Source organism: Ctenopharyngodon idella, chromosome 9, assembly GCF_019924925.1.
Source record: "Ctenopharyngodon idella isolate HZGC_01 chromosome 9, HZGC01, whole genome shotgun sequence".
Lineage (NCBI taxonomy): Eukaryota > Metazoa > Chordata > Actinopteri > Cypriniformes > Xenocyprididae > Ctenopharyngodon > Ctenopharyngodon idella.
Genome location: NC_067228.1, coordinates 35,155,387 through 35,170,910, shown reverse-complemented (window position 1 = coordinate 35,170,910; position 15,524 = coordinate 35,155,387).

Below are 15,524 nucleotides of genomic sequence, written 5' to 3'. Positions count from 1 at the left end.
CTTACACAGTGCGATTGGGGATAAAGATCTGGTGTTTAGACGCCCAAGTGCCATGCACTACAAGCTGACTGTGCCAAACATCAACCCCACTGATACTGGCCTTTACTATTGTCAGGTTGCTGAATGGATTCAGACAGCTGCAAACAAGTGGAGAAGGATAGGTGAAGACAAGTCTGGAGAGCTATCCGTCCATGTGGACACTGAGGAAAGCCTAAAACAGGACAACTTTACCATGGACAGGACTAAGAAGTCTTTTGACATCAAAGAAGGAGAGCAGTTTGAACTTGAATGCTCCTTGAATGTAGAAAAAGAGGATCCTACACGTCACTACACTCTCAGATGGGTGTTTAATAGCCTGAAAACTTCTAGCGGGACATATTTATTGTCGTACTCTTATGATGGTCATCTACAGTACTTTACAGAGAACAAGGACAGGTTACGCTTCTCTAGACCTACTTCGAGTATTTTCAATCTGGTTGTGTTAAACTCAGATGCAGCTGATAGTGGAAGCTACCAGTGCAGCATTGTTCAGTACCAGCTCGATTGTGAGGGCCAGTGGAAACCAACGGCACAAGCCCAATCAGGATTAACTGTCGTCAATGTTCACAGTATTGGTAATACATCCATTTACATCTTTCATCCACTTTTCGTCTCTTAGTACAGTCTTATTAACAACTTACAAAATATGAATAACTTATTAATAACTTACAACACTTGACCTTCTTTAAAGGAGTTTTTTCAGTTTCATTTTTGTTGTTTGATCTGTGATGTTGTGTTTCATTTAAACAGAAAGTAATCTGCATGTTAAGAAGGGGAACAATATGCTCAACCTTACCAAACATCAGGCTGGGTTCACCGTTGACTGTGTCATTGACTCACAGTCCAGTAATAATTCTGCCTTTGAGGTCACCTGGTTCAAGGTTCAGGAGGAAGGACCAGTCACTATATTCACTGCCAGGCGTGACGGTACCTTACACAGTGCAATTAATGATACAAATCTGGTGTTTGGACGACCACTTGCCACACACTACAAACTGACTGTGCCACAGATCAACCCCACTGATGTGGGGCAATACTACTGTCAGGTAGAGGAGTGGCTTCCAACTGCTAACGGCTGGAAGAAATTGGCTTCAGATAAATCTGGAGAGCTCTCTGTCCATGTTTACACTGAAGGTAACTAACATGTTTTTATACAAAAGATACTTTAAAGGTGCTTTGGGTTTCCCAAATGGGGGTTTGCAAGGGAACTTCTGATAGTTTGTAAAATAAATGAATGGGGCTGCACGATTAATCATATTACAGCTGGAATTGGGATATAGCTATAGTGTGATTAAGAAATCAAAGGCTGCAATTTAATGAAATAAGCATATAGTCTGTTTCACTGCGTATTTCAGAGTGAAGAGTGGCACTGTGTTCATTTACACATGTACAGCTTCTCAAAGCACCTCGGGATCTCAGTAAATGCTGCTTCTCATGAACTCTATCTCCGTATGTGCTGTGAGTTTAACACCCATTTGGGAACACAGAGGGCCCTATCATACACCCGGCACAATGTGACGACAGGCGTGACGCAAGTGTTTTTTTGCTAGTTTCAGTCCGACGCAGTTATCATTTTCACATCCTGCACCACATTGTTTAAATAGCAAATGCCCACCTGTTCGCCCATGGGCGTGCTGGTCTGAAAACGAGGTGTGTTCAGGTGCATTGTTGGCGTGTTGCTATTTTGAGGCAAATGAAAACAACTGCGGCATTGACCAAAAAAACCTGATCTGAAGTCAATGGCACAATATATATATTTTTTTTTGTTATTTAAAGAGTGCGTTAGTAATATACGCCTATAGGCGGGTGCACAACGCACGTACACTCTGCTTGTTACACACACAGGGACGCGCAGCAGCACACAAACATGCCAATTATTAAAAATAAAAGAATTACAACACTGTAACCTCGTGCACGAGCAGATCCGTTTCCTCTCTGGAGAAGCGTACAGTCTTTCCACTTACAAATTCCGCCATGTATACAGCAAATCTGCCATGGCATATGAGATAAAATGTCATGTCGCAGTTCAAATCATAATATTTCACAAAATAATTGCAATGCAATTTTTTGGTCAAGTCATTCTGCCCTATACATACATAACATTAAAATAAAACAAAAATAAAAGACTTACTAAAAAATTAAAATAAAACATAAAATATTCTGTTTACCTGCATGTCATATGACCATTAACTGGCATTATAGAAGTGTGAATGTGTCATTAAATTATTGAAATTGTAACTACAGTACAAATAAATGTACATTTACTATGTGTAAATATTTTACATCTAAGGGGTTCGGCTGACAAAAAAGTTTGGGAACCCCCTACTGTATTTGAGCCATTTTGATCATTTCCACTAGTCACTATTCTGTCCACATCCCTTCAACCATACAATAACCATGATCTCAGTAGGACCTGGATGAACATCTTTCTTTTTCTTGCAACAACATCTCTATAAACCAATCAGATTTTAGGGTTAGGTTTATGGACTTATGTCAGTGATTTTGGAGGTAGCTTGTGGCTAGGGTTTGGGTTCAATTTTGGACTGTGTCTGTCAGGTATGTTAGTCCAGGGACAACAACTTGTTGATGCTGGATCACTTCTTACTTGGCAAAATCATGGTGACCTCAACGACACAGACCCTAACCCCTCTTGTATACCTGGAGAAAGTTATTTGTTAGCATTCCCTGTCATCACAACAGATTCCCTGGAAGTACACACATTATGGGCACACACATTTTGAGGAAAAAATTTGCACTCTGGAGCTGCAGGAAATGACATCATGACAACCCTAACCCTATTTTATTAAAAAAACAAAACAGCACATTCAACCATAAATCTAATGTAGTATATCCAGACACCCCCCCCCCCCCCCACCCACCCACACACACACACACACACACACACACACACACACACAATCTAACATTTGATTTGTTTTCTCAGGTGATCCTGAAAAAGCGTCAGACCCGTTAGGAGCAACACTGGGAATCACTATTCCTCTGATTTGTTTTCTGGTATTGGTCATAATATTGTTGTTGAGAAGGGAGCACAAGAGGAATTCTGATCTGAAGAAAAAGAAAGCCAGTCTGTGGGCTGAAAACAACCCTCTCACCCCTGTGCCGGAGGTGACTTCTGCTGCAGAGGATCATTCCTAACCTGTCTACCTATGTAAGCCTGTTTCCGCCACTAAATAAAAAAATAAAAAAGATAATCATGACTTTTTATCTCACAATTCTGACTTTTTCTCATGCAGTTTTGGCTTTATAATTTGCAACTGTAAAATAAAAAGTCACAATTACCTTTTTTATTTTTTTTATTCAATGACGGAAACAAGCTTCCATATCTACGACAGTTACAGTATTAATCATACGGGCCTGTGGCATACACAAAGTATTGTTACTGACGGTTATCTATTTTAACTCAGCTACAAAGGTTATTTACTCATACGTTTCAGGATAATGATAACCAGACTGTCTCATTTGTATTATATATTTAATATTACAATAAATAAATTCAATAGGCAAAATAAATAGAATACATGCAATAGCTACATAGCCTACATGACATTAAACCAGTTGCTCTCAGCTGGTGTTGAAGGACCCTGATTTCACATTGCACATCAAGTGGCTGCCAATCAAAACAGACCTGTAGCTACTACTGAATCTAAATCATGCTAAAGTAAATAAGAATGTATCGAAATGTATTCTTATAAAAAAATAATTTATTAATGGTAATTTGTTTATATGGCCATGAATGATGGACTTCACAGCCTTGTCTTAGTTCGAGTGTTTGATTTCTAAATGTCCCTTGAGTTTAGATTTTAGATCCATTCTCTTAACAGCTTTCAATTCATTGTTGTCAGCACAAACCATGGTTAATCTCTTTTAAACACATATCTTTTGGAGTCTAGTTTATATTGTATTTTACCATGTTTAGTTTTGTTCATGGTATTGTTACAGGCCACGTGCAGAAGGCCGTGTTGGCAGATTAGAAAGTCCCTGGTAAAACAGGAAAAATTGAGGGGACAGGAGCAAACGTGTGTGTCGCACATAATCCCCAGCAATTGTTTATTCAATGTCTTTTTTCACATTGTAATCCAATAAAGCTTTATCAATAAAGTATATTTCTTTTTTTCTTATTAATGCACAAATGTCATTTTCTTTCTCTCTATTATCAAAACAATGCACATTTCACATTTACATTTTTTCCCCACAAAAAAAAAAAAAAAAAATTCATTTAAGTTTTTTCACTTTGCTTCTTTAAATCTACTCAGACAATTCAATAGGTATTTTATGCATATAAAATCATCAAGACCTAAGAACCTGAGAAATATGTAAACCATACAATTTTACCTTCTATTTACTGATTTTATAATCAGATCTGCAATCATGTCACATTAACATTATTTTTTCCTTCTGCATTAGCAGGAAATAGAACTGCATTACATTCATTTGCACTATAATGTCTGTTTGAAACATTGTATGAAGAAGTGCATTGATATTTAGGCTATGTCACATGAACTCTAATTAACCAAACACAAATATAATAGGAATAACCAAATAAAGAACATAATAACCTGGTAAATGGAGCCTGTATGAATCAAATTAAATGCATTTCATGAGCACATGCTTCTATTTCACAGCATCCACAAAATGGCGGACGATCCACGCATTCAGTATCTTCACAAACCGGAACATTTATGCACAATATATTTGCAACATGAACATACACATAGGAATTAAATAACTCGTGTGCATATTGTTTTGTTGTTGTGAAAGTCATACCTGTTAAAACAGGAAAAATTTAGGAGACAGGAACGCGCGCGTGTCGCACATAATCCCCAGCAATTGTGAGGGCGCCGGTGTTGTGCCGAATTTCGACTCCCTGCCAGATTATTACCCCCTAGTTGAAGTCGCTATCGGCGCACACTTATGGAAGACAAATATGTTTTAGACGCTACGTGTATATACGTTATAACGCGTGGACGCGTAATTGAGTCTAATGCACCAGACGCGAATGAAGCGTTAAGCGCGAGTGATTTACATGTTAAATCAATGCAAAGACGCGAATTATGGAAGGCCAAAAGGGCCAAAAACACGTGAATTTTAACACGTCAACAACACGTTAAATACGTGTATTTCACGCGTTAAATACGCGTGAAAAATCAGCGCGTTAAATACGTGTATTTGACGTGTATTTCACGCGTAAAATACGTGTGAAATATGCGTGAAAAATCAACGCGTTAAATACGTGTATTTGACGTGTATTTCACGTGTGAAACGCGTTAAAAATCTGTTTGAACGGGTCAGTGTCATTGGCTGCTGAAAACTTGGGTCAAACCATTTTTGTGAGCTTAAAGGGGTGTACCATTCATTTACTAGGATGCCACCATGTAACATGCTAGATCAGCTTATTCAGCCTTTTTATTTTGTCTTTTTTGTATAACCTATAGAAATAATATATTTAAATTGCTGTTTTATGAAAAAATAGATTTAATTTTTCCACTTATGCCTTTTTTTTTTTTTTTTTTCACAACGCCCTTACCCTTACTGACAATAAAATGCATTATAAGCTCACTGAATCCAAGTATGCTCAGCCATATGATCTGCAAAGTTTTTTCTATGGTGTGGGACTGGGGTGGGACTGGGGTGGGGTGTTCTGAAATGAGAAGGCACATTTTTTATATATTTATGAATCAATATAAATTCATGTGCATTACTCTTAACGTTGACACAACTTCCTTGTTAAATGAACATTACTTTACATTACACCAAAAAAGAAAAAAAGAAACCAAATACAATTCTATTTTGAAATGTTACATTAGCAATGTATTGTAATAAATGTTCTATTTATCAAAACCAAGTCAATCTCATCAAGTTAGTGTTTTACATTCATTCCAAAATAATAACTAAAGGCAATAATAATTTAAACATTATATTTTATTTGTGTATTGATGTTTTTCTTTTTAATCGTCAATTTAGGCTATTTTGGATCATCAGTCATGCTCCGTAAACACCGCCTGTCACAGACATGAAGATATATTTTTAATTTCACCAAGCTGATTGCACTAAAAACCCCGCAGTCATCATTTCAGTCCATTTCAAGTTTGATTTTGACATGACAAAGCAGTGATATCTAACTGGGTGATCTGTTTACTTACTTTTCAATTAGTCTTCCCATTGACGCCATCATTTGTTCATTCAAACTGACGCGCGGAACGTGCACGTAAACAAGAGGCGGGATTTATCACACAAACCAATCATATCCAATCATAACCAATTACCTCCTCTCACGTGACTTTCCCCCATTCATTCTCAATTACCCCCCACAAAACCCACCGCATGCTATAGGGGGTCTAATAGTTTTCTATAAGTGGAAAGGGAGGCATGACTCCTGCTGTAACTTTACCTGCGGGTGTCGCTGTTGGGTATTGTTCCTTTAGAAATACGAGTGACATGCGCTCTTTTTAATGTCATAATTTGTAATATTTGTGTTGTTTTATATGTAATATGGATTATTTTCTCATCCTATTTTTTTGAGGAGGCACTGCCTCCCTTGCCTCCTCGGAGGAAACGCCCCTGCATTGCTTTGTGTATGTTAAGCAACATCACACGACCAAGAGTGAAATAGTTTTCCTAAATACCATCACGATTTGAAAATGTGACACTGATTTCATAGAACAGTTCAATACACAAGTAGTTAAAATTAAGTCACTTACATTTTAGATGCAATATTGACTACTTTTGTTCTGTTTCAGCAGTGAAAATAGTTCCAAACAAAGCCCGCTGCAAAATGGTTTACATTACTGAATGATTCAATGTTTTGAACAAATCGCTTGAGTCAAAGATTCAATGACCCACTCATAGGCCCTGTCCCAAATGGCACCCTAAACCCTCACGGTCTTCTTCTGAGTCTGCACTTTCACGACGTAATGCCGCTTTGACCGCCGGGTAAAGTCCTCTGCGTAGCTCACAGTCTTGCGGACTCAGCTGAAGTGCCCATCGAGGGCGCATAGCAGCCACAAAGGGGGCGCTCACGAGCACTCTTCTTTAAGCTTAAATGACAAATGGGACAGCCTACGGTCTTGTGGACTTAACGGACACGCGCACGCAACGGCCATTGTAAGTCCACAAGACCGAAAGTGCACATGAAGTGTGCCATTTGGGACAGGGCCGTAACTGCCTCATTCTTGAATACATCAGTTGTTTGAATGAATTGTTTGAATGAATGAGTCAATGACTCACTCATTAAGACGGTCACCTGCTGCCACCTACTGGCGGTTTAGTTTCATGTTTAAAAGTATCATTCCAACATTTCTTGTGTATTCAAAAAATATTTAAAACAATCTCATAACATTATTTAATGCAGTTGTAACTTTTCAGTGTAAATGATTTAATTTGATAGGTAAGTTCTATAGTGTCTTATTATTCTAATTTAATTTATTGATCAAATTTAGGAATTTAAAATGAAAGATGAAGCATACATTTAATAAGACTTGGTTGGTGCCCTTTAAAGATAAAAAAGCAAATTTTTTACTCCGACAAGTGAATGACAGATTTACTTGTCCAAAGGACAAGAAAGCACATGAAAAGGCTTAATGTCGAGCCCCATATATATATATATATATATATATACATATATATGTATGTATACACATATACACACACACACACACTTTACAGTAAGGTACACTGATTATCTCAGCTTGATTATGGAATTGGCAATTTGAATCAAACCATGTTTTAAAAGCTAAAATAAATAATACCAAATAAATTAATAAGATAAAATAAATATCATACGTTTATGTATTTTAAACCTGTTATTTAATTAGCCTATACCTTGAAAACTGAAATGAAAATCACGAGACTTATAATATATATAATAATATATTACTTATATAATTATTATAATTAATTATAATTTAGTAAATTTAGTAATTTTAGATATTCTGAACATTATATTATGCTAAAACAATTAAATATATTATATATTTTATATAAATTAAATGTTATAAAATATTATACACTGATACATTAAAAAAATGTAGGGTTTGCAGTGCTAGTGGATGTGACTTTTATTTTGATAGCGGAAATCTTGAGTTTTCGCGTCTACACACAATTACGCGTACACGCGTTATATTGTCTGTACACGAAATAACGTGTTTAGCCGCAATTACGCGTACATGCGTTTATAACGTCTGTACACGTAACGTCTGAAGACATATTTGTCTTTACGGCCTTCCATACACACTGCCCCTCTGTACGAGTCCTCAGTTCATTTTCAGAATAAGAGTCCTGATCTCCCTCAGCAATAGCCAATGATTTACACTTAACATTTTTCAGCTTCCCGTTAAATTTGACATATAAAATATAAGCAAAATGAAAAACAGTATATGGAAAATAAACTTTTTCTTCCAAAATCACAATACCCAAAATGTGTACAAACTTTAGGGTGTCACAGTATTTTAGGATGAAAATGTCTGTCCTTGCTAGTTTCAACAGAGTAAAATATGAATTTGTGCAGCCTTTCAGGTTCAGATACACAGCCTTTGATGTAAACATCAAAAGATATGAGACTCCTTTTCAAGTTAAAAGTTAAAAGCCTATTTATTTTGCTATCTGAATGAAACACCATTAACATACATTTAGCCTAGTTTTCAGAACAGACCTACAGCATATTTTCCAGTTGTAATTGCATAATTTGTGGTTGTAATTGCACAGTATTATAGTGTTCACATTGGAATTGTGCATTGTAAACACATTTATTCATTGTTACCGTAATGATGATGCTATATTTTCAATTAAAATCAATGGCTTTTACTTTCCATTTCTCTCTTTACAGTTTCTTCACATGAAGTTCAATAGCAAGAGCACTGTGGTTACTGAGTCAGATCACCACACAATATCTATTTAGACGTTTCCATGGTAGACAGGAAGTCAAGATGCTCTGAGCAGACCTGTTAAACAATCACAATGTGGTGGTTGTGGTTTTTTTTTTTTTTTTTTTTGCTTAAGTATGTTAGACTGATCTGCGGACAAAGGAAATGCTTTATTTGCAAAAATGCAGTGCATGACAGAAACCACTTAAAGTCATTTGGTTTAGGAAGATCTACTAAAACTGTTATGTAAGTCGCTTTGGAGAAAAGCGTCTGCTAAATGACTAAATGTAAATGTAATGTAAATGTTCTCCTCCTCTCCCTACACTGCAAATTTTGAATTTTACCAATATAGTATTTAATTATATCACAGTTAAAACAGTAATATTGTATTTTAAAGATTAATTGAACAGTCCACACTTATAAACAATTATACAATTAGAGACTTATAGACAATTATAAGAAACACTTACAGTAATACCAGGCACTAAATGTAGGGCGTACTTACATTTTCCTAAGAAGACAAATGAATATCCAAAGATATTTTTTGCGGAATAAAATTTTTCAAAGTCAAATTTTATTTGTTATAGATGTTATATCACCTTCACCCACTACCCAAAAAAAAGTTCCAATATCTATATGCCCTCATATGTTGTAAAGGGAAATGACTTTTCATGCCTTTCACACAGCACTGTCTCTGTATTTAAGTTAAACCCACAAACACTTTTGAGTGTTTTCTAAAATGCTTTCTTTTGAGTTTAATATGCAGAGACACTATGAGAGAGTCATTCACGGTTGATTCCCAGGAGTTGAGCAAAGTTTAACTTTATGCAAATGAAAAGCGACTTTTGTAAATTGACAGCCAAGAGAAGTTGGAACTGTGTCAGTGGAGCTCACACACGTCACCCGTCTTGTGGTCAAGACAGGACAGAATTTCTGAAGCAGCTTCACTGTTTTATGTGATTTGTCTTTAAACTTTTAAGGCCAGTTTACACTACACCAACAGACCCTGACCAACAGCAACAGACATGTTCGTTGGATTTTGTCGGATCAGTGTGTTACCCTTGTTGGCATCTGTTGGTGTTGATCAGTGATAGTTTTCATCCAACTGAACATGAATGTCTGAGCAGTGTGGTATGATTTTCAAACAAACTACAACAAACTCTTACTTCTATAAGAGTATCTGACCTGGCCATGAACCGTTAAGAGTTAACTGGCCAAAACTGTACTTTGAAAGTTTTCACAAATCAGAAGTTAAGCACTCAGGGAAGGGTTAACTGACTAAAACTGTACTGTGAAACCTTTCACAAATCACAATAGTGAAGTTCGACACTCAGAGAAGGGTTAACTAACTAAAACTGTACTGTGAACATTTTCACAAATCAGAATAGTAAAGTTAGGCACTGAAGAATGGGTTAACTGACTAAAACTACTGTAAAACCTTTCATAAATGTTTGGGACTCATAATGAAAGAAATTAAAAGGAGAGAGGATGACTAGTTTCACAACATTATCAACACTTCTTTATTCTACTTTTTCTCAGTCCTTCTCAACAACAGAACATTGACTCTCGCAGCTTCTAGTGGACTGGCCCAGTATTGCAGTCTATGAACATGAACACAGGACATAACATCCCCCTCTTTCTTTAGAAAAGAACCTCTTATTAAGGGGATTATTTAAACTATAAATGTACTTCTGGTGTCTAACATATCAAATTAATAAACACACAAGCACATTCAACAAATGTTTTCAATTACTTTCTCTATTATTACACTAGTGTTCCCTTATCCTCTCTTCTTTTATTTCCCCCTTATTCTGCTACATAGTTTACATAGTTTAACCACACAGGAGGCTGTCTAGCCCATGTACTCCTAACTGAGCATTCTCTAATGCAGTTTGAGTGTTTTCTGGAACCAGAGACAAGTGAGCTGTATTCAATACCTTTCCATCGCTCAAGACATAAGTGCTTGGTCCCAGTTTCCTATCAACTGACAAAGGAACAGTGAACTTCCTTCCAGCCTTTGGTAGAGTAGATGCACTGGTTTTCTTACACATGCACGATCTCCATACTTAAGGGTGGTGGTTTAACTCAACATTTCTGATCTGTATACTGTTTCATTTTTTGTTGAATCTGCTGCACACTGTCACGAATGTCCATTGCCACTTCCTCTCCCTGAGGTGTTGTGGCTGACTTTGTGCGCATGTTCTTCCCTCTTAACAGTTCAAACTGTTCAAAAACAGATACCCCTGTGGTTGCATGTGAGGAAGCTCTGTAATTTTGGAAGAAACTTTGTAACTGTGTCGATTGTAACATTTGAGGTAAATGCAACCTCTGGCCACTTGCTATAATAATCCACCATCGTAAAAGCAAAGTCATGTGTGGCTCCCTCAAAAGGTCCTGCAATGTCTATTGCAACTTTCTGAAATGGACCGTCTGGCAGGTCCTCTGGCTGTAATGGGGCTAGGCACATCCGGGCAGTTTTGTCACAGGACTGACTGGTGAAACAAGAAACAATAATTGAATGCACATCATAATCCATTAGAGACCACCAATACAATTCTCTTAGCTGTTGCTTAGTTCATACTACTCTCTGGTGTCCTTCGTGTGCTAAGTGAATGAATTTAGAGTGCCAAGCAACTGGCACAACCAGTCTCTGTCCTCTCATGATCTACTTATCATCCACAGCTAGTTTATGCCTGAAAGTACGCCATGCTTGTTGGATCCATTTGTTGCTGTGTTTTAGGCCAGCATTATGTGATTTTGGCATGCAGCTTTGACAACTCTGGACAAGATTCGCACGCCTCAAGAATTCCTTCACAGGAATGGCTCTTGAAAGGTCCTTCGAAATCTCTGCGACAAGGCCCAGTTCCTCTCTCTGGCCTGCATCTGAATCAGGTAGCAGTAAGCGTGATAAACAATCAGCAACAAAATTTGATTTACCTGGTCTGTACTCCAGATTGTAGTTGAAACAGAGAAGTCTGGCTGACCAGCGAGCTATTCTCATTCCTGCTCTGTTCATTCCTCAGTAATGTGGTCAGCGCTTGGTGGTCCATTTCCTGCCTCAAATGTAAGTCCTCCAACGTTCTACTGTCCAGACACACGCTTTCAGCTGGCGTCAATGTAATGCTATTCTGGGTGCAGTAGAGTGATGACACCTCTAATGCTATAATCTGAAGCATTGGTAGACACAAATGTTGGTAAGGAGGGGTTGAATAAAGCCAAGGCTGGGCTGTGGACTAACAGCTGTTTTAGCCCTCGTAAACTTGCATCAGCTGCCTCCGTCCATGCAAATCCATTCTGAGATGATCTGAGTATCTCACACAGGGGGTCTACTACCATTGCATTGTTCGGGATGAACTTGCTAAACCAAGATGTAAGACCCAAAAAGGACCTTAATGAGGGTAGGTCTGTTGGTGCAGGGGCATTTGCAATGGCTTCAACTGAGTCAGGGTTAGGATGTAGTCCATCTTCAGAAATGTCATGGCCTAGATATCGAATCCTGCTCTGGCTGAATTTGCTTTTCTCCATGTTAAGTTTGTGAGTTGAGTCAGCACTGCCCGTTGATTGGCGACATAGATGGCCTTATCTTGGCCGTAAATCATCTAAGCAGTTCTGTACTCCTGGTAAACCCTCAAGAACTGTTTTAATCATTTTTTGACAGGCGGAATGTGCTGAAGCCAACCCGAAAGGAACCTTTGTGAATCTGAATAATCCACTGTGTGTGATGAATGCAGTCAAGTTTTGACTCTCCTCATGCAAAGCTAGCTGGTGGTATGCAGTTTGCAAATCAATTTGGGAGAACACAGAAGCCCCTCAGAGCTCCATGAAAAGATCCTCCATATGAGGTAGTGGGTAGCAGTCAGTAATTACAGCCTGATTAGGCTCTCTCAAATCCACACAAAACCTGAATTTCTCCAGACTTCTTTCTGGTTACGACAATTGGTGACACCCATGGTGAAGCATCAATCTTTTCAATTATTCCATCCCTCAGTAAGTGATTAATTTCCTTGGAAACCTCTTCCCGTACAGACATAATCTGCTTAGTTTGTGCTCCGCTGGTTTAACCGACTGATAAATCTGTACTTTGTGCATAAAGCCTTTGACACATCCAAGTGAGCTGGCTGCTGTATTACATATTTCTAGCACATTTAAAACAGCAGGAGCTAATGATGTAACAATCCTATCTCCCACAATGTGACAGTTTAAGGCTTTAATTAAGTCCATGCCCAAAAGTTGTGATCCCGTTTTGACCACATATAAATTTGCAGTGGTTGCAACACAATCATACGACACAGCAGCAGTAAAACAGCCGAAGGTTGGTTCACAGTTACAAATAAGTCAGATAAGTAAATGGTATGCGTATTTGGCAGGCTGTCTGTGGAGAGGGCTCTGAGTTCAGTATTTGGCCCAAACCCAGAGTACTCCCCCCGTATTCTAGTTAGGAAGATAACCAGGCGAGTGTGAGGAGACGGGGTGGTGGAGGGATGCTGAAAAACTGTCGAGGAACATAGGTGAGTCGACTGTGTATTTATGATGTCCTTCACTTATGCTGATTGGGTAGAATGGTTGGAATGACGTGATGATTGGATAGATTATTTGAAAGTGCTCCTCCCGAACTTTGTTAATAAAACATCGTTAAGTGTTCACGTGAGTAAGTGACTAACCTCACTTGAGGTTCCTTTAGTTCACAATTTGCAAAATGTTTCATGAACAGTGTCTCTGGCAGGATGGACACACTTGATCCTGTATCAACAGAAACAGTGGTACCAATTCAACTGGTATTTTATTTCTTTGTGGTGCTTCCAACTCTACTTGGCAGCAAATTTTGTCAGGAGACTGATTTACAAGTAGTTCAGACACCATAACTTCTGTCACTTCTTTGACAACTGCAGATTTACATACAGCAGGACAAGTGTGTGCGTTGTCCAAGTGAGTATTTGATCCACAGCGAAAACAGCGTCTTTTATTTTAAGTCTGTGGCTTTCCATTTTGTACTGGCATTTTTTCACTCTTTTGTTTACCTCGTTTGAAACTGGACTTTGTCCTCGCTTCGATGACAAGCAAGTAGTTTTGGAAAATTTCCTTCCATGTAAAACAGAATAGCGGGCTCTCCAGCCATCAGAAGAAAAAATGCAGGCATGGGTACGGATGCAGACATCATCGCCAGATTTTGTAATGTTTGAGATTCATAATGAAAGAAACTAAAAGGAGAGAGGATGACTAGTTTCACAACATTATCAACACTTTATTCTTCTTTTTCTCAGTCCTACTCAACAACAGAACATTGAGTCTCGCAGCCTCTAGTGGACTGGCCCAGTATTGCAGTCTATGAACATTAACACAGGACATAAAATGATAAAGGTTATGGACTCAGGGAAGTGTTAACTGACCAAAGTCAAAAATTGAGAATAGTGAAGTTAAGGAAAAATGATCTGACCAAAAATGTACTGTGAAATATTTCACAAATAGTCAGTTTGAGCCTAGTAGATGACCATTTTTAAACTATTAAGCTGATTTATCTAATAGCTTGAATCATTATTCATTGGCACAGCCTGTTTGTTATTATTACACAAGAAAAAGAGGACAGAGCAGTGAGAAAAATGTGATTGTGAAAGTTTTAACTTCAGGCTTAATCTAAAACAAGGGATTTTTTTTATTTTTTTATTTACGCGGTCTGCGTATTTATTGGAAATAGACATTAAACATGAAGAACGCCTATTTTTCACATTGTCGACTAACAGACTAACAGAAAGGGGTTTACGGACAAGTGTTTGCTGTGAAAAAATTCACAAATCAACCAGGTCAAGATGACACTGGTTTCAGTCTCTAAAGTGTCCAACTTTTGGAGCTATATGCATTATAAAATTAAGAGTCACTATGAAAAAAACACCAATTTCAGACCGGAGGACCACGTCACATGAATTTACAAATCGACAGCACACTGCAAATTTATAGCCAAATGAAATCTGAATATAAAACTGCAAACTATCTTTACAACTTGTAAAGATTGACAAGTTGCCGACGTTGACAAGTTAACAATCAGCAGCTATTTAGAGGTTTAAGAGGTTTTTAGAGGTGCGCATGAAAAAGAGACCCTCAACATCTAACCTACCTTCATGTTCAAAATGTAAGTTTATTCAAAAGAGCATGTTTACTTGTGTGTGGGTGCAGAGGAATATTTACAGTAATTCAGTCCATTGCCATGGACTGTTCCTCTCTCAGAATAAAAATACTCCCATGAACCTTTCTTTGTTTGGTTAAAAAATGTACTACAATTTAAATGAAACATATAGGGAACATATAGCTTGCCCCAAAAATGCAAATTCTGTCATTATTCACTCATCCCCATGTTGTTCTAAACCAGGGGTGTTAAACTCAGCTCCTGGAGGGTCACAGCTCCTACCCTGCTCCAACACACATACCTGTAGTTTACATATAAGCCTGAAGGACTTGATAAGCTGGAACAGGTTTGTTTAATTAAGGTTGAAGCTGAACTCTGCAGAGCTGTGGCCCTCCTGAGTTTGACACCCTTGATATATAAAGCCATATGACTTTATTTGTAATATATTCAAAAACCCCTGTTGTTTTTCATGAAAGACAGAAGCAACT